General features: G+C 36.7%; 1 long non-coding RNA gene across 1 annotated transcript in view; it reads left to right on the plus strand.

Annotated features, from left to right (window-relative positions):
- The window catches only part of LOC134737249 (uncharacterized), a 308,144-nt gene that overhangs the window by 185,827 nt on the left and 100,798 nt on the right, over positions 1-21,519 (plus strand). Inside the window, exon 3 of the long non-coding RNA XR_010121947.1 lies at positions 1,477-1,629. This is a non-coding gene — a long non-coding RNA (uncharacterized lncRNA). The remainder of the gene's footprint in view (positions 1-1,476; positions 1,630-21,519) is intronic.

Below are 21,519 nucleotides of genomic sequence, written 5' to 3' on the forward strand. Positions count from 1 at the left end.
TTTGGTGTACAGAAGCTCTTTAGTTTAATTTGTTTCCACTTGTCAATTTTTGTTTTTGTTGCAATTGCTTTTGAAGACTTAGTCATAAATCCTCAAGGCTGATGTCCAGAACAGTATTTCCTAGGTTTTCTTCTAGGGTTTTTATGATTTGAGGTCTTACACTTAAAACTCTAACCCATTTTTAATTAGTTTTTGTTTATGGTGATGAGTAGGGATCCAGTTTTATTCTTCTGCAAATGGCTAGCCTACTATCTCAGCACCATTTATTGAATAGGAAGCTCTTTTCCCATTGCTTATTTTTGTAGACTTTTTCAAAGATAAGTTGGTTGTATGTGTGTAGCTTTATTTCTGTTTTCTCTATTCTGTCCCATTGATCTATGGGTCTGTTTTTGTACTAGTACCATGTTGGTTTGGTTACTCTAGCCTTATAGTATAATTTGAAGTCAGGTAGTGTGATGCCTTCAGCTTTGTTCTTTTTGCTTAGGATTGCTTTGGCTATTTGGGCTCTTTGATTCTGTCTGAATTTTAGGATAGTTTTTTCTATTTCTGAGAAAAATGATGCTGATAGTTTGATAGGAATAGCATTGAATCTGTGGATTCCTTTGGGCAGTATGGCCCTTTTAATGATATGGATCCATCTAATTCATGAGCATGGATGTTTTTCCATTTCTTTGCGTTATCTATGATTGCTTTCAGCAGTGTTTTGTAGTTCTCCTTGTAAAGATCTTTCACTTCCTTGATTAGATGTATTCTGAGGTATTTCCTTTTTGTGTGTGTGGTTGTTGAAAATGGGATTTGTTCTCGAACATTATTAGTGTATAGAAATGCTAATAATTTTGTGCGTTGATTTGGTATCCTGAAACTTTACTGAAGTTATTTATCAGCTCTAGGAGACTTTTGGTGGAGTCTTAGGGTTTTCTCAGTATAGAATCATATTGTCCATGAAGAGAGATAGGAAATGACTCCTTATTTTCCTATTTGGATGCCTTTTATTTTTTCTGATGCCTGATTGCTCTGGCTAGGACTTCCACTACTGAATTGGAGTGGTGAGAGTGGGCATCTTGTCATTTTCTGGTTCTTAAGGTGAATGCTTCCAGCTTTTGCCCATTTAATAAGATGTCTGTGGGTTTGCCAAAGATGGCTTTTAATATTTTGAGGTAAATTCCACTGCCCAGTCTGCTGAGGGTTTTCATCATGAAGGGATGTTAGATTTTATCAAAAGCATTTTCTGCCTCTATCAAGATGATCATATTTTTTTGTTTTTATTTCTGTTTATCTGGTGAATCACATTTATTGATTTGCATATGTTGAATCAACCTTGCATCCCAGGAATAAAGCCTAATTGATTATGGTATATTAACTTTTGGATGTGCTGCTGGATTTGGTTTGATAGTACTTTGTCAAGAATTTTTGCATCTAAGTTCATCAAGGATATTGGCCTGAGAGTTTTTTTTTTTTTCATTGTGTCTTTGCCAGATTTTGGTATCTGACTGATGCTGTCTTCGTGGAATGAGTTAGGAAAGAGTCCCTTCTCGTCAACTGTTTGGAATATTTTCAGTAGGATTGGTATCATTGTATGTCTGGCAGAATTTGACCAGGAATCCATCTGGTCCAGGATGTTTTTTGTTGGTAAGTTTCTAATTACTGACTCAATTTCAGAACTTCTTATTGTTCTGCTTAGGTTTTCACTTTCTTCCTGGTTTAGTCTTAGGAGATTGTATGTTCCAGGAATTTATCCATTTCCTCTATATTTTCTAATTTGTGTGCATAGAATTTTCATAATACTTTCTGCAGATCTTTTTTATTTCTGTATAAGCAGTTTTAATGTCATCTTTGTCATTTCTGATTGTACCTAATTTGGATTTTTTTATTAATTGGTCAATTAATCTTATTTATTCTTTTGAATAACTGATTCCTGTTTTCATTGATCTTTTATACGGACCTTTCCATATCAATTTTATTCTGCTCATCTCTAATTTTAGTTATTTATTTTCTTCTGTTAGCTTTGGAGTTGGTTTGTTCTTTTCTAGTTTATCTAGGTGCAATGTTAGATTGTTAATTTGAGATCTTTCTAACTTCTTGGTGAAAGTGTTTAGTGCTATAACCTTTCCTCTTAACACTGCTCTAGCTACATCCCAAGAATTCTGGTGAGTTGTATATTTTCATTAATTTCACTGAATTTTTTATTTCTGCCTTAATTTCATTTTTCACCCAAGAGTTGTTCAGGAGTAAGTTGTTTAATTTCCATGCATTTGAGTTGTTTTGAGAGATCTTGTTGTTATTGGTTTGTGTTTTTATTGCACTGTGTGATCCAAGAGTGTGCTTGGCATGATTTTGATTTTTAAAAAAATTTATTTAGACTTACTTTATGACTGATCATGTGGTCAATCTTAGTATATGTTCCATGTGCAGATGAGAAGAATGTATACTCTGTGGTTGTTGGGTGGACTATTCTGTAGATGTCTATTAGTTCCAATTGGTCAAGTGTCAAGTTTTCAGACCAGAATTTCTTTCTTAGTTTCTGCCTCGATAATAACACTGTCAGTGGGGTGTTAAAGTGTGCCACTGTTATTATTTGGCTGTCTAGGTCTCTCCAAAGGCCAAGAAGTACTTTTTTTTTTATGAATCTGGGTGCTCCAATGTTGAGGGTATATACATTTATAATAGTTAAGTCTTCTTGTTGAATTGAACCCTTCATTATTATGTAATCCCTTCTTTATTCTTCTTAATTGTTAGTCTAACATCTATCTTATCTGATATAAAAATTGTGACCCCTATTATTTTTTATTTTCTGTTTACATGGTAGATTTTTATTCATCCCCTTACTTGGAGACTGTGGATGTTGTTACATATGAAGTGGGTCTCTTGAAGAGAGCAGATAGTTTTGTCTTGTCTTTTATCCAGCTTGCCACTCTTTGTTTTTTAAATGTGCATTTAGACTGTTTAAATTAAGGGTTAATATTGACATGTGTGATTTTGATGCTGTCATCGTGTTGTTAGCTGGTTGTTTTTTAGACTTGTGTAACTGCTTTATGGTGTTTGTGGGTTATGTGCTTAAGTGTGTTTTTGTAGTAGCAGGTGTTGTTCTTTCACTTTCATGTTTAGCACTCCCTTAAGGAACTTTTGTAAAGCTAGTCCAGTTGTAACAAATTTCCTTAGCATTTGCTTGCTTGAGAAGGATTTTATTTCTCTTTCACTTATATAACTGTTGAATGGATGATTTTTGTAAGAGCAAATGTCTGCTGGGGTAAACAAGTAAATAGATGGGAGCTATCTTATAATTTTGTGTGAATAATTATGCTGGAAATTTACATGGATATTCAGAATGGTCTATTCCAAAGATGTGTGTCTGAAATTTGTATTTATTTACCTCCTTTTAATTCACGAGGTTATTACAATCTTTTTCTTAGATCTGTCTTTTCATCTGCTATTTTATGATGGATACAAATCTTAGAAACAGAAAGCATTTACAAAACAAGTTACGAAAAAGTCCCAGTGTGGATGGTACATGGTGAATATGAAGAGAAGACTTAGGTTTGGGACTTAATTCCTACACGAAGTTGCTATGTTACTTTTGCAAACGTTCTTCTCTCCTGTGAGCATCAGATCTATGATCTGAGAATAAGGGAATGAAGTTAGATCAACTCTAAAGTTTCTTCCAGCTCTAAAATTTTAAGTGGCATTGAAGTTAAAAGAATAGGACTATTGGAAAAGGCAGTATGGTGTTGAAGAACAAGCTACACAGGTGTGGTTCGTATTCTTGCTCTTCTGCCAGCTGTGTGACTTGGGGGCAGTTGCTCAACTTTAGATAGGCCATATAGTGTAGCAAGTAAGAACCCTGGACTGAGGCTGAATTCGTATCCTAGTTTTGTCATTGAATTATGCTGTGAACTTGGACAATTCATTTTCTCCAAGCTTAAAAGAGCACTTAAAACACATGGTGTGGGCCAGGCGTGGTGGCTCACGCTTGTAATCCCAGCACTTTGGGAGGCCGAGGCGGGCGGATCACGAGGTCAGGAGATCGAGACCACTGTGAAACCCCGTCTCTACTAAAAATATAAAAAATTAGCTGGGCGTGGTGGTGGGCGCCTGTAGTCCCAGCTACTCGGAGAGGCTGAGGCAGGAGAATGGCGTGAACCCGGGAGGCGGAGCTTGCAGTGAGCCGAGATTGCGCCACTGCACTCCAGCCTGGGCAACAGAGCAAGACTCCGTCTCAAAAAAAAAAAAAAAAAAAAAAAAAAACACATGGTGTGTGGTTTACACTAAACAAGTGAGCATTTGGAAAGCAGGACAATATGTCTGCCTTACACAGATACACACACACACACACACACACACACACAACCTGCCTATAATGCTAGCTCTTATTTTATTAACATCACTAGGCTTCATGATTTTCTCATATGTAAAGTTAGAATAATAATTCATACATTGTCAATTCATCATTTTTGTAGGGTTTGGGGGAAGAATATATAGAGACTCAATCATAATCTCTGCATCCACTTACTGAGTGCCAAGTTCTTGTTAGGCCATACCTGGGTATTTCATATGTCACTGTTGTTTTTAGAGACCAAGGTAACTGGTGAAGGCTTCACAGAGGTGACTGGAGCTGAATTGTAAAGGATTATGAAAACTCATTATTTTATTCTCTCTAAATATTTAGCCCATTATTTTTTGAATGCAAACTGTGTGACAGACGCTGCTCAAGGAAAGAGACGAATAATGCTAAGTACCCATTATTTATTTATCATATATTTTGGAAGAAGCCCCAGCCAATATAAAAATAAACAAATAAATACTGTTTTGGTAGTAAACATTTCTATAATGTAAATGAAGCAATGCCAGGGAATCAAAACTGATGGGAGAAGGACAGAATGAGATTTAGAAAACTATTGAAGATGAGATTTATAAACTCTGAAGATTCTTACAAGTATTTATTGAAGGAGGATTGTTCTCAGTATATTCATACAAAGTTAAATAAATATGTTTCCTTTGATTTATATTGTTTTATAACCACTTTCTCTTGCATGAACCATAATATGTATGGTCTCCTATCCCCACAAATAGTCTCTTTTTCTCTCCAGATTTTCTGATAGGTGAATGATTCAAAATGTAGTGAACCCACATAGGATTGTTATCTACACTGAGTCACACAAGGAAGGCATTTGACAATTTTTATGTTAGGGTTATATGGCCAGAGCCATAGACACCTGGAATGCTTTTTGGGAAAGAAGTTTCACATGGACTGTTTAGTTCAGGGCTTTGGGTGGGTGTGGTTGTAATGCATCCATCTTCCCTTCAATCTGTCTTTCTTTGATCACATGAACATGAACACAAGAAAGTCCTCTGAATCTTGGGAGGGGAAATTAAACATTTGGAAAATGAGCATATTAGCTTTGAGGCTGTGACTATCCCATTTTGCTCCTCAAGCAATTTCAGGTGGGATGCATGTGAAGATAGTGAAGACAAAACTGTCAAAGTATAAGTGATGTTCAGGAAATCAAGGTACATTCAAACTAGAACAGCTACAGAACATCTGGTACCAGTTTGCATTTCCTTTCAATTTTTTAATACTGGGATTTACACGAAGAGGAACACATTTTGAAGTCCTTCCCATACTGGGGATATAGAGATAGGAAGAGCAGCTGCTTTTGTGGAAGAATAAATGAGAATTCATTTTTTTCTGAGAACATCTATATGCCAGATATTACTTTAACATGCATTATTTCAAATACAACCGCCTATGCTATGTAAATTTGGACAACAGTCTTCAGTATACAAATATCATTCATACTTCTTCATCAGTGTAATCCTAACAAATCTGTTTTATAGATACAGAGTGATTAAACATATGGGCTCTGGGTTAGAATTCGTGAATTCAAATCCTAACCGTACTACTTTCCTGATATGTGACTTTGGATGAATTTGTTTCACCCTATGCCATATCATTCTTACTTATAAAATAGGAATAAAGATAATATTGACTACCTATGAGGATTAGGGTAGTTTAATAAAAGTAAAGCAGTGTAATTAGGATAGTTGTTGGCACACAAGTATGCAATAAATGCTAGCTCATTTTATTATTCTAATATTATGTCTAGGGAAAGAGGCTTTAGAAAATTGTCTTGCCCAAGAACATACAGATAACAATTGGCAATGTCTGACCTTAAGCTTTGTTTTCCTGACTCTGATTCATACTGTTAATTTTTGAATACACTTTGCATTTAATGCCTTGTGATTAACACCGAGGAGAGAAATACAGACATATCTCCTGCTCTGAAGACACTTTGCTAGTCTCTTCTTTTTTGTCATAACAGGCTATGGAGAAAGGGTATTGGTTTATATCTTACTTAACACTTATTAGATTTTATTGAAGAAGATTGGAAAGTTTTCACTGAATATCTTCAAAGGTACTTAAAGATTTTCACCAAAATTTCAAAAAGATTAAATTGAATGATGAATAAAATGGCTTTAGTTGATAAAAGCTTTAATTTGGGGGACTAGCAAACATCGAGTATTCTCATTATTTTTTGCAAACTGAAGACCCCTTGACTGGACCAAAGGAAGATACACGACAAACAGAAAGGCTAGTATGGAGGGGAGGAATAGGTCTAAGAGCATGGTATAAAGAAGGTACACATCAGCATTTTCCCTTCGTATGAATCTACTTCACTCTCTCTCCAACACTCTTCAATGATCCCCATTGCCCAAAGCTTATAATCTAAGATGCTTAAAAGAGACCGAAAGGCTTTCCAAGAACTGAGCTTCCTCACCTCATCTCCCATCTGTCTCCCACTCCTTTCACTCTATGCTTGAGGAACACTGGACTGCTCAGCCTCACACTAGATGATTCTGCACATGACTCATTTTTCCCACTTGTCCTACTGCCTGGAATGCTTTTGACATCAATTATTTGCAAGACTGAAATCCACTCATTAATTAAGTCTCAACTCAGACTCCCACCTTCCAGGAAGCCTTTGCTGATGGAGTTAAAAGCCCATTCTCACCCACATAGCATCTTTATCATCGCTCTTATTTCATCAACCTAACATTCTCTATGTGTTTTTCCCCTCCACTTCCTCATCTGCATTTCTTAATCTTTCATGGGAACTTGTCTTTTTTTTTTTTTTCCTGCTGACGATCAGGGGCCACATCTCTCCAGTAATACATCAGATCACGGGGGGACAGCAGGCAGAGATCCCGCACAAACCCTCACACATGTGGAGCCTAAAAGTAACAGTTCTGCCTCTCTTCATCTGCCCCCATCCCTTACCCAAACAGAAACATTTACCTTGGATGATGAGATTTATCAAAAGATAGAATATGCCCTTTTTAATTATTGAAAATTATGTTTTCTCTTTCTTTTTTATGACTAGCAAGTGTTTCTCTAGCAGGAAATTTTCAAAATCCCTGAAGCATAAGGGCGTCATATACTATAGTATGCAAATATCCTATGACCTGATTTTAGCTGTTTGTCAACATATAAATCTTCTAGGGACTCACCATTAAGTTTATTGTTCAGACAATCCTCTTGTATTAGAAGCACACTGACTGCCAGCTAATCTCTTTATACATGGAATAAAGGTCAATTTTGAGACTTACAAACATCATAGATTCATTGAGTCTTAAATTTCTGAAGGGGTAGATTTACAAAAGCTTAGAATTTTACTTCTTTAGGCCAAATAGAAATCTTCTGTGAGCAAGAATGATTTTTTCCCCTTGTTTCTTATCTGTTTGTGTTCTCTTTCTTCTCCTTCTTCCTACTCCTCTTCTTCCTCCTCATTTTGCTTCTTCTTCTCTCCCTCCTCCTCTTCTTCCTCCTCCTTCTCTTCATGCCACATATTGCCTAAATGGCACTCAGATGTTTTGACAATTTTGGCAATAAAGGATTGTACTACTGACCCAGCGCGGTGGGTCACGCCTGTAATCCCAGGACTTTGGGAGGCCAAGGTGGGCGGATCACCAGGTCAGGAGATCAAGGCCATCCTGGCCAACATGGTGAAATCCTGTCTCTACTAAAAATACAAAAATTAGCTGGGTGTGGTGGCACGTGGCTGTAGTCCCAGCTGCTCGGGAAGCTGAGGCAGGAGAATCACTTGAACCAGGAAGTCAGAGGTTGTAGTGAGCTGAGATCATGCCACTGCACTACAGTCTGGTGACAGAGTGAGACTCCGTTTCAAGAAAAAAAAAAAAAAAAGAATTGTACTACTTATTTTTCCTCAGAACAGCTTTAATACACATGTACTCAAAATACAATTCCCATTCTATAGATTTATTTCACAGAAAAAAATTTATCTAACTTCTATTTATCATTAAAAACAACTCAGGTATCAGTTATGCAAGAACATATATATATATATATAAAATATACCAGGTAGATCTAAATATATAGATATTTATATATTTAATATATATATTTGGCAAATATAATAAAATAACAATAGCACATATAATGATAAATAAAATGGTACTAAATGTATTGCTTATTATATAACAGGTAGATCTAAATATATATGTATTATATACATAATTGGCGAGATATATATATATATATATATATATATATATCTCGCCAATATGTATCTGTCTCTCTCAGAGTTTCTGGAGCACTGTTGTCCAACTGAAATATAATGTGAACCAGAAATTTAGGTCATATGAAATTTTAAATTTTTTAGTAGTCATATTAAAAACCAAAATGAAATGGGTACATTAAGTAATACCTTTTACATAATATATTCAAAATATTGTTTCAAAATAGAATATATGTAAACAATAATTACTGAGATATTTTAAGTTCCTTTTTGGTACTAAGTTTTAGAAGCCTGGTGTGTATATTATACTTTCGGCACATTTTTATTTGGACTATCCACATTTCAGTTGTGTTGTTGGCACATGTGCTTGATGGCTACTCTATTGCACACACTGGTCTAGAGGACAGGGACTATTCCTCTCCATTTCTTTGCCAGTGCAAAGAAACAGGCCCTGTGGTATATGGCGTCCTTAAATATATAGCTTTTATAGTGGGTTGAATAAACAAAAACATAATTCAAATATAGAACAATCATAAATATTAAGGATATAAATATATGTAAGGAAATTACACTGTTTTGTGATTGATATATTATTGGTTTATGATTTCCATAAGCTTGGAAATAAGGAGAATTTTCTGGCACAGATATAGTATTTTCCAGTAGAGGGTAGCGATTTAACTTAGTGGGAACTTAATGGCACAAGAGAGATTATGCAGTTTGTGGAAACTATTCATACCAACACTTTAGAAGTGGAGGACCAATAAGGTTTCTCATAAGCATAGGATTTTATTGCAGTGATAGTCCAAACAACATAGCCAGTGAATGCATAGGGGTGGAATAGGGTTGGGGCTATATTTTCTACCCTCTCACATCTAGGCTGTCTTGATAAATATCAAATTATTTAAAGATGGGCAAGTCTAGTAGGGTTCACCAACCCCATCAGGATAGCGATTTGCCACAGGAAGTTGATAGGTCTGCTATCATTTACTTCTCATCAACTAAATATCATTTTATTTGTTGTTTTATTGACTAAATTTCATATACTCTTTGACCTAAGCCTTTGAGTCAGTGTCTCTCTGTTAACAAAGGGTTGCTCAGTTTCTATCTTCCCCCTACTCCCTGTCTGTTTCATTGTTCTTTGGCATTCCTCTTAAAAGTACTCAGAGAAAAGTTCATGTGATTCAGACATAATTAAGAGTTGGAAGGAATTCCCTTAAAGTTCTGAGACTTCCTGAACAAGCTTGCCAGAATTTATGTGTTCACAAGATTATTGGTTTCCATTGTAATCTTCTCAGAAAACATTGTACTTATCCTCACAATATTGAGCTGATAAGAATATTCTTGTGGATTCTAATAACATTGATTTCAGGGTCATCTTATAAACATCCGCATATATGACTCATTTTGTTAGCACACTTTATTTTCTTTCTGAAATACTACATTACTTAGTTCAATAACCCATATTTATTCACAAGGTGTGGATTAACTTTCGCCTGTTTGCAAAATAATATTCACTTAAAAAGAAAATGATTTATGAAAGGTTTGAAGGCAGTTCCCAAAAGATGTTGAGCAATTAATAGTACTATTAGAGTGAGGATAACAGTATCTCGAGGGAACTATTCTATAATAGTTTCTCTTGCTTAAGTGAAGAGTTCTGGTGTCCCAATACAAGTTAGACTCATTTCTAACTGACTTCAAGTTAAGAGAATATGCAGGTACTCTCCTTATTTGCATTTGATACCATCTTCTGACAAGGCCTATAAAATTACAGCACAGAGTATGAGACAGGACATAATTTTACATATATTGTTAGCAGACAATTAGACATCCTATATCTAGTTTACAAGGTTTTACATGGCAAGCCTGAATTCACCTCAATTTGTTTGCAAATATTTTTCTGCCTAACTGTGAAGTTGGTCTGTATCTAACTTTACCCACTCTACTTTCTGCCTAAGCTAGAGCTTATTTTCTGTATATTTCTTTTTCAGTTCAGTTCAACATCTGTTGATTGAGCGCTCACTCTGCCAGCTGGGGCCCCAGACATGAAGATAATACTGTCCTTTATCAGAGAGAACTTAAAGTTGGTTAGAGAACCTGATGCTTAAACAGTTTTAATTTCTTACAGTCAGTACTATGGTAGAGGGCTGCAGTAGCTTATGTGGAAGCAAGATCATTTATTCACCAAATACTTACTGTATATGCACTCTGGGGCAAGTACTAATGATATAAGGTATCTGGATGGAGTTTAGCTCCTAGGTGGAACATATAACAGATCTTAGTCACCAAGAAGAAAAGAACTCATTTGTTTCTCCAGAGCCTTCTCTCAGTTCAGATTGCTCTGCATTTTAGGAAGAGTTTTGTATCTCTGTGAAACTTCTGTTTCTTTTGGTTCTAAAATCTTCTGAACCTTCCAAATTGCCATATAATTACATGTTTTCATTCATTGAATTTGAATCTCTTTCTCTCTTCTTTTATTCCCCTCCTTTTCTGAATACCTGTGGTTCTGTTTTCCTCATTTACATTCCCAGATCTTATGTTGATCTAGTGCATGAAGCTTCTTACAAGTAAGTCTCTTGCCCAATGACTTAACCATTGTAGATTATGTTTGTAATACACAAATGACATTCTATCTATGGATAGATTTTTAAATATTTCAAAATATTAAATATTAAAATATTTTTTCTGGTTATTGGAGTATGAGTGTATCCCTTACAATTCAGAGATACAAATTGTTTAGTCTATAAATGGTTTTGCTTTCAACATACGCAAAAATTTACAAGCCAAAACCAAAAATGGCCCAAAGAAATTCCAAGCATTACTTGTGTTCCTTGTAAGATATTAAAACACATGTGGCTGGGTGCTCTTTAATCTCAGCACTTTGGGAAAGTGAGGTAGGTGGATCCCTTGAGCCCAGGAGTTTGAGACCAGCCTGGGCAATGTGGCAAAACCCCCTCTCTACTAAAGATATGAAATTAGCTGAACATGGTAGTGTGCACCTGTAGTCACAGCTACTCAGGAGGCTGAGGTAGGAGGATTGCTTGAGCCAGAGAGGTCAAGGCTGCAGTAAACTAAGGTCATGCCACTATACTCCAGTCGAGGCAACAGAGTCTCAAAAAAATAAAACTAAAATTAAATATATGCAATTTGTAACATCAGCAACACTTTCATATCTCATTTTCTCTTCATGTTTAATATACAATACTCAAGAGATTCTCTCATGTATGATCCTCCTTGTAACATCTACACAATATTTCTATTTCCAGTCAAAGCAGCTTTTACTCTACCTCCTACTCTGTTTCTTTTCATCTCTCTGTCTCCGTCTCCCCCTCTCCCCCACCTTCTCTCTTATATATTATATAGATTGACTTAACCTTTTGTTTGCCACTTTACCCTCTTCACCGAGCTTTCTCTGCTTTTGTTCTGACTCTGCATCATATAAGATTAAGAACTAGTCTAACCAAGATTAAATCTTCTAGGTTGAAAAGAGGGGGTTGTGGGCTGTCAATAAGTAGGACTTTCTTTGAAGGGCTGGAGGAGTAAAAAAAAATTGCAAACTCTCCCATTTTATATTTTTTTCTTTATATATTCATATTTATAGCTCTCATATACAGTGGAATGAAACGCTTTCTTAATCCAAGGTAAACTAAACCTAGATTCTTTAAGCAAAATGTTTATTTAATTTTGGTTTTGCAGTAATAAACTCAGTGTAACTAGGGATTATACTTTATTTACAGCTCCCATTGCCATAAATTGATGTCCAAAAGCTTTGGGTCATGTTTTCATTAAAATCAAAATCTGATGTTCTAGGAATGGGAGTTGTTAGATGTGGCTTTGCCCCCAACAACGTTTTCCAAATAATCTGTTGCAAATGCTGAAACAGGGTACCAGTGAGGAGTGTTCTGTAAGAATCTGGACAATACAAATCTGCATCTTGGATAACAAACTAATACAATGACATCTACTGTTGGCTCCTCCAGTCTTTAAGCTTCTTGGTTTTCAGAGAAGGCCATGGATGTTTTTCAAATTGGAAAAAGCCAGAAGGAAGAATAACAACCCTTGTTGACTTGAACTTTAGGTTGTTTTCTAGGAAATGTGCTTTGTTAGTTCACATTTTGCTTCATTTTCTCTGAATTTTCCAAACAACTATACTATAGTTTAAACCACACATTTTAGCTTAACAATAACTTTGCACTTGTTTATTTTATTTGTGTCATCCTTGTGTTCCTTAATGACTTATAAAATACAGAGAAAGAAATTTATCTTGCACTTTTCTAGAATAGTTCCTAGTTATATAGTAGCTCCTCAAAAAATACACAATGATAAAAAATCCTGAGGAAAGTGAACAAGGTTGAGTTGAAGGCTTTCTATATGTCAGGTATTGTGCTGGATGTTTTGACAGTTTTTAAAATTTATACCTCATGGCCAGGCGCGGTGGCTCACACCTGTAATCCCAGCACTTCAGGAGGTTGAGGCGGGCGCATCATGAGGTCAGGAGATCGATACCATCCTGACTAACACAGTGAAACCCTGTCTCTACTAAAAACACAAAAAACTAGCTGGGCGTGGTACACGCCTGTAGTCCCAGCTACTCTGGAGGCTGAGGCAGGAGAATCGCTTGAACCCAGGAGGCAGAGGTTGCAGTGAGCCGAGATCGCGCCACTGCACTCCAGCCTGGGCGACAGAGAGAGACTCCGTCTCAAAAAAAAAAAAAAAAAAAAAAAAAATTTACACCTCATGACAATCCAGTGAGAAACTACTATTCTTATTTTATTTGTCCAATATCACACCACTAGTAAGTAATGCATCTTAGATTTCTACATCTTTTATAGCTCATTTTTATTTCATACTTAAAAAACTTATTAATGTAAAATCCAGGTATCAAAAAGTACTGGACTCAGTCAAGTACAGACATGACATTGGATTTTTTTTCAAGCATTGCTCTCAAACCTGCTGTATCAAATTCCTCTTCTCAGTCTCTGACTGGATCTCATGAAGTCCTAACTGTTCCAGCCACAGATGGACAGTCTCATTTTCAGGTTCAAATAAAAGTTTCCAATTCAAAACTTCTGCTTGTTTCAGAGCAGAATGATCCCTTGGTTTCCATGATAGAGCAATGGGAAAAGGGAGAATGGCCTGTTCTTCATCCCTCCCTACCTCCTTCCATTTCCTTTCCTCCTTCAATCCCAGTGATGCTTCTTGATTCTCCAGGTTTAAGAAAGTGAAGAAGGAGGAGGGGAATAAATTAGTTTTGTTCTCTCTTGACTATTCAGTGCCTTCTGTGTAGCAGATGCTCAAAACTTAGGTGTCAAATGAAAATGTGAATATGCAAGTTTATTAAATTGTTTTATGCCAAAGAAAGACTTGGTTAATACGGCTTTTTATTTAGAAAAGTCTGGAGGAAAAAACTGTGAGGACACAACTGAGAAATAAATTAGAGTAGTAAGAGGGGAAAAGCAATCAGGAAGATTTCAGTGGATAAGACATTCAAAGGATTAGAACTGCTAAAAGCGAAAGAAAAAATGATTTATGAAACAAATGCAAGCTTATTGATATGAATAAAATGGAGAAGACATGTGAAGTCGATTCTGTGTTGACAAAGGAGATAAAAGAGATACAGACTCGAAGACCATCTGCCTCTCATTTCCCAAGCACGCATTCATTGAAATTTTCATTCACAACATATGAAGATTTGATGGAGGATTCTGTAATTGCTCAGACTCTATTCAGAGGTTTGATGTCAAGAAATAATAGGCAAACTCACAACAGGGATTATCTGTTGAAGGATAAGAAAGGAATATAAAGAAAGATAATGAATATATGCTTTCATTTAACAAGAAATATAGTTACGTTTTACAAACCTATGGGAATTTTTATTTCCAAAAGGAGTTTCCTTATATCCTATCCTTTTGAAGTTTAGCTAACATCTCTGACAGCATCCGCATGTTAATTGCTTATTTTTTTTGTGGCTTATTCTGTGGTCTACTAGACACATACATACATACATACATACACACACACACACACACACACACACACGTTCACATTCCATTGTCTACTTCTCTATATATGCTTCTCTATATATGCTAGGTATGGGCTATCTTCTGCAGTATACCAATCTTATAAAATATATAAAACCATATATTTGAAAACAGCTATACATTCTCAACACCAGGCCTGTAATAGGGTTCAGTGAATTCTAAGGCAGCAGGAGAAATGTTGGCCCTGATAAGAGAGACAAGGGGTGATACTCCAAAAGAGCTTCAGGACTAAGCCAGCATGCATTGGCAGAAGCTGGGAGAGGATTCGTGCAAGTAGATTCTGAAGGCCTTCGATCAAGGAAGCTGGAACATAATGTTTAATAAGGGAGAGTTTATCAATTTGGGAGAATTCTTCTGATACACAGTATTTAACAGCCTTGGAAAAACACCAGGTGATAATGCAAACATGCTCTTTAAATGACTCTTGGAAGAACAGCAAAAACTATGACAGGAATTGCTATGGCAGATGATAAAATAAGATATTAAAAGTCTCAAATATGTGGGCATACTTGGGTGGATATTCTATGTAAGGCCAGATAACTCACCAGAGAACTTTGTCCAATGGGAGGTGTTGAGGTCATGCCGTAATCGAGGGCAATGCCATTTCCAAAGCCTATTTCCAGTTGGTGCAAGTGTGGAGCTGGAAAGTTGTTTAAAGGCTTGAACAGACAAGTGATTTTTTTTTTTTTACTCTAAGCTCCTTTTTGAGTGGCAATACAATTCCATGGAAGTTTGGTAGCCTCTGTTCTGTTTCCAAATTCATATACTAGCATTCACATGAATGTTCATTTTTATATGTAGCTCTCAAATCTGCTCTTTTCTTCTTTCTTCATATGACTCTCTCTTTCAAATTTAATTATGGCTACTCTGAAGCTCCTGCAGATAATATGCTATAGTAGAAAAGCCTCACCTTTGGATTTATGTTTGCCTTGGGTTTGAATATTAATGAGCCTTTTCAGTTGTAACCTTCAATAGGCCTATATCTTGTCATTTGGTGTGATAGGGAGAATGCTTGCTCCCCATTGCCATTCCCAAGATATCCATGTCCCAGACCTGCAAAAATGTTACCTGACATAGCAAAAGGAACTTTACAGATATGATTAAATTAAGCAATGGAGATGGAGACAGTGTCCTGGATTATTCAGGTGGGCCCAATGTAATCACAAGGTCCCTTATAAGAGGGAGTCAGAGACACCAGAGTCAGAGAAGAAATGTGTCATTGAAGTAGAAGGCAGTGTGATATGGAGCCAAGGAAGGCAGGTGACCTCTAGAAGCTAGAAAACCTGAAGTCTTCCTCCCAACGATTCAGGGCATTATCCTTTGCTTCTACCACTCCTATTTTTAAACACTTCAGCTTAGAAGTGGCATGTCACAATTCTATTTACATCCAGTAGGTAAATACTAGTTGCATCCTGCTTAGAGATGTAGGAACAAACTGAGAATGACAGAAGTGTAGAAAGAAGAACAGTAAAAGGCTTTGTTGAACACATAGAAGTTTCTATCATAGGCAGATGAGGCCTTCTTGTAGAAGGGTTTTCATCCTGCAGTATCAATGTAGGAACTAACCAAGTGAAGAGACAGTGAACTGCTTGAAATAAATGAAACACTTAATAAATATAAATTAAATGAATAAATGAGTGAAAGGCCTTGGACAGAATGAGCGTAGCAGTTTCAGAAGCAGAAGATCATTGAGAATGGAATGAAATGAACAAAATAATGAATATTTGATAAGGAGGATAAAATGAAAGCAGGGGCTTGCCAGATTTTATAGATTTTTATAGATGATGCTAATGATTCTGATATTTGTTTTAGGTGTAATGAGATTCGTTGAAGAATTATAAGAGTGGAATAAGCAACAGATTTTCATTAGTGAAAGCTCCTCTAGCTGCTGCATGAAATGATGGATAGACAGAGGTACAAGTGGCTATAAGAAGATGGATGTGTGATTGTCACAGTAGTTTTGTGGGGGAAGTGGTAGTTATACCTTGGCTGAAAGAAATTAAGATGAAAAGGAGTGGATACATTTGATGTATATTTTGGAATGTGGGTCTTTCTTCCACTGGAGTCACTTATGCCTTCCAGTTTGAAATCACATAGACACACACACACACACACACACACACACACACACACACACCACATACGTGCCAAAGAGTTCTCTTTCTTTTCATTATAATCATTGATACAAAATTACTCAATATTTTTATTCCAAAGGAGAAACTGGTAGGGGGGACAGAACTGTGGAAAGCGTACATTAAATTTAGATTAAGAAGGTTATATTGACAGCAAGTAGATTGTCCTGAGTGCCAATTTGAATGGACTGAATTGCAATGTGCTGAGAAGAATTCAAGGCCAAATTTAAGTCAGAAAGAGTGCCATAACTGACCCTTACTGTCCCCCATGGTGACACCTGTGCCATGTATTTGCATTCACATTTTGGAGGTGAAACAGAAAGTCTTATTTTTCCTCTGCAACCATTTTTAGATCTTCCATTGGATTGGGAATGTGAAAATGGCACAGAAAGAGAAAGAACATGCCAAGAAGTGGGGGCACACAGGCACTTGCATCAGCTGCCTTGCAACAGTGAATTATAAAGAAAATACTATCATAAAAGGGATACAATACATGGTCCATGACTGCAAAAGCATATTGAAGTTCCTGTTCATTGAAGTCATAGTTCACATATGGTTCAAATGTATAATTGGAAATCTCAGAATTGCATTTTCATGAAAGAAGATGAAGATACCAAATGCCTTACTAAGAGTATTTATTTGTTTGTCAGTTATTTGCATGGAAATGTGGTAAAGAGACAGCAATGCTGTTAGCATTAGTAAGTCAGAGAAAAACTTTCTTTATAAGAAGTTATATACAAAGTTGTCAACTTTAATTTAGCATAAATTAATAACTGAAGACTGAAACAAAACATAGATGGCATAGAGTCAATCTGGAGTCTTCTAGAATCCTTTATTAAAAGAAAAAAACCATGAAAGAAAAGTAAAGATTGGAGGTCTCAAATCACAGTAATTGTATTACTCAAATCACAAATTCCTCCTTAACTCGACACTTAACTCGACTGAATTTTCGTGATGTCAAAGCATGTAGATAGTTGGATAATTAGAAATGAGAATAAAGAAGAGCTTAATGAATAACAGAATCTTTGACTTGTCATCCAGATGTTTTGATCCAATAATGTACACATATTTTATTGTGGATGATAGTAATTTGGCTTCAGTATGTTACATAAAATATTTTTAAAAGATTAATATTCTATACAAATATTTCAGGGTATTAATATCTAGCACTCATCTTTGTAATTATCAACAATTCTGACATTTTCTACTGTAAGCATTTTGCCATGTTCAATGTTTCCTTGCCTTGAAGAGGCAGATGAAGCAGACCCCTAATCTTACCCAACGTCCATGTGTTGTTCTTGTGAGTATCAGGAAGAACGGGCTCTTGTATTTCTTACCGAAAATATCAACGACTCCAGCCAAATTTTTTGTTCTCATTGAGCCTCAGTTGTTTTTTTCTCCTAAATAAAGGCATTAGAGGTAATAACTATAATACCAATACTTTTGGCTGTAAGTGGCAGAAGCCTAGCTAATACTAACTTAAATATAGGCTTCTGTTTCTTACGTAAGTGGTTTGGAGATGAGTAATCTAACACATGGCCGGTGGCTGTATGATACTCACTATTCCTAGCTGTTTGCTTGTCACCTCATGGTCATAAAGTGGCAGCTACAGCTCCACACTTTGCACCTACATTCAATTCAGCTGCCTGCTATGCTAGTTTCTTATATCAGGATTTTTTTAAAAAAAAATTAGATTGTGTCTTTCTTACATATTGCCACCAGAAATATGTCATATGGCAACCTCTAGCTGAAAAAGGAAATGTGACAACAAATAGAGACCTGGGCACATTTTTGCCCCAAAACAAAAAGAGGTTCTGTCTGCAAGGAGAAGGTGGAAAGTGACTATTTGGTATGCATCCATTTCTGCCACAGAGACTACCAAGGTCCCTTTCAGCTTCAAAATTGTGATGGAGAAAATTATGCCAGATAAAGTTTAACGCCATAGGCAAGCTAGTGTTGGGAAATCTTTGTCCCGTTCTTGTGACTGGAGAGTTGCCTGGAACTGAGAAGATCCCTTTGGGTCCTCTTATTCATGATTACAAAATATAACTTTCACCTAAAAAAATTTACATGATTAAAAGAAGTAACTTACACCAAAAGTATCAGGATTGCTTCTAAGTTCCTGGAAAGATTATCAGCACAACTGCTAAGATTTGTGAGCTCTGTGAGAAAATTTCTGCACAATTTCCAATTAAATTAGCTGTTGTCAAGATGTTGCGTTTTTAATATGGTGGCCAGATGTATCTTTTTAGTCTGATCATTTATTTTTCTGCTTTTCTGAAAATGGTTATAGAGAGAGTAATTTTTTAAAATTCCAGGTTTGACTTTCTAGATTGCTCCAATTTTCTCTGTGTGTGTGTGTGTGTGTGTATGTTTAATAACTGTAAATAAAACTACCATAGGGTTTTGAAAGCTCAACATACAGAAACAAAACTTAACTAGATTTGGAAGTATTCTGGTATCTTATTGGCTATTCTCTTTTGCCAAATAATTAAAATCAAAGAAGTGTGCATGAATATAGGAAACTTTAAGGTATTCAACCATTCACTAAACAAATATTTATAAAGCACCTATGTTTATTATGTGCTATATGGCAGGTACTGTTTTAGGCTGTAGGATTCCAGTGATAAACAAGGTGGAACAAATTGTTGCTTTTATGAAGCTTATATTTTAGTGAATATATATAAATAAAAAGTAATGAACACTCAGAGCAATAGAATAGAGAGTGACTAGGTGTAGGAGTCTGTTCTCATGCTGCTAAGAAAGACATACCCGAGACTGGGTAATTTATAAAGGAAAGAGGTTTATGAACTCACAGTTCCACATGGCTGGGGAGACCTCACAATCACGGTGGAAGGAAGGCAAAGGAGAAGAAAATCATGTCTTACGTGGTGGCAGGCAAGAGGGTTTGGGCAGGGGAACTCCCATTTATCAAACTATCAGACCTCGTGAGACTTATTCACTATCACAAGAACAGTATGGGGGAAACCACCCCCATGATTCAATTATCTCCACCTGGCCCTGCCCTTGACATGTGGGGATTATTACAATTCAAGGTGAGATTTGGGTGGGGACACAGACAAACCATATCACTAGGCAGGGTGAGTGTGGGGTACAATTTGAGATAGAGTGTTCAGTAGAGGTATTTCAGTGACTTTTGAACTAAAGACTAATGTTTCCTTCCTCTATTTACCCCAGTTTTCTCTACTTACTTTGCAGGATCGTTCTTAAATGTAACTCTTTATAAAAGTTTTTATCCTCACACAGATAATTGAATTATTAATCATTTTTTCTACATAATTCCTAGTACACACCTTAGGAAGAATCCAAAGTTTTTGGAAGTTGATACACATTTACTTTAGGGGAACCCTCTTTAGAAAAAATACACTGTAATTGCAATTAAAAGCTAGATTTAAATGCAAATATGTGTTTATGCTAAGAAAAAGTAGAACAAATTTGGATTTTTAAAACCTGAGAAATACAAAGAACATCACAAAATTCAAAAAAGTAACAATACTTTTATTAACTAGTTGGTTAGCACACCTCTATACCCATTTTCCACATATATTTTGACTGCAGTTTTTGTTAAAATTGTCATAACTCAATAACTTGTTAACATTTTCTATAAAAAATTAAGAAAGATGATTCAGCTTTGCCTCTGGCATGAGAAATCAAATTTTTAATGCATATTTAGAATGCATAGAATATGCATGTTCCCACAAAATGTACTCTTACTTTACACTATAGATTGTGTTCAGAAACACACACACACACAAAATCTTCTAGTGATGAATTAAAAAGAGAAAACAGAGCAATTTGATTTTTAATAGTTATCAATTAACAAAATTATCTGTTTAAAATTTTACACATCTTCAAGGGAGGGGCCAAGATGGCCGAATAGGAACAGCTCCAATCTGCAGCTCTAAGCAAGGCCAATGCAGAAGGTGTGTGACTTCTGCATTTCCAACTGAGGTACCCTGTTCATTTCATTAAGACTGGTTAGGCAGTGGGCCCAACCCATGGAGGGTGAGAAGAATCAGGGTGGGGCATTGCTTCACCCAGGAAGTACAAGGAGCTGAGGGACCTCCCTCCCCAGCCATGGGAAGCCGTGCTACCCAGCTGGGTTACTGCACTTTTCCCAGGATTTTTGCAATCTGCAGATCAGGAGATCCCCTAGTGTGCCTACACCACCAAAGCCCTGGGTTTCAAGCACAAAACTGGGTGGCTGTTTGGCAGGCACCAAGCTAGCTGCAGGAGTTTTTTTCTTCACACCCCAGTGGCACCTGGAACCCCAGTGAGACAGAACTGTTCACTCCCCTGGAAAGGGGGCTGAAGCCAGGGAGCGAAGTGGCCTCGCTCAGCGGGTCCCACTCCCATGGAGCCCAGCAAGCTAAGAACCACTGGTTTGAAATTCTCGCTGCTAGCACAGCAGTCTGAAGTTGACCTGGGATGAGCTTGGTGGGGTGAGGGGTGTCCGCCATTACTGAGGCTTTAGTAGGTGGTTTTCCCCTGACAGTGTCAAGGAGGCTGGGAGGTCTGGACTGGGCAAAATTCACCATAGTGTGGCAAAGTGGCTATGGCAAGACTGCTTTTCTAGATTCCTCCTCACTGGGCAGGGCATCTCTGAAGGAAAGGTAACAGCCCCAGTCAGGGGCTTACAGATAAAACTCCCATTTCCCTGGGACAGAGCACCTGGGGGAAGGGGCGGCTGTGGGTGCAGCTTCAACAGATTCAATCATTTCTGCCTGCCTGCTCTGAAGAGAGCAGCTGATCCTGACAGAGGGATTCTCCCAGCACAGCGCACCAGCTCAGCTAAGG

This window comes from Symphalangus syndactylus, chromosome 7, assembly GCF_028878055.3.
Source record: "Symphalangus syndactylus isolate Jambi chromosome 7, NHGRI_mSymSyn1-v2.1_pri, whole genome shotgun sequence".
In the NCBI taxonomy this organism is placed as follows: Eukaryota; Metazoa; Chordata; class Mammalia; order Primates; family Hylobatidae; genus Symphalangus; species Symphalangus syndactylus.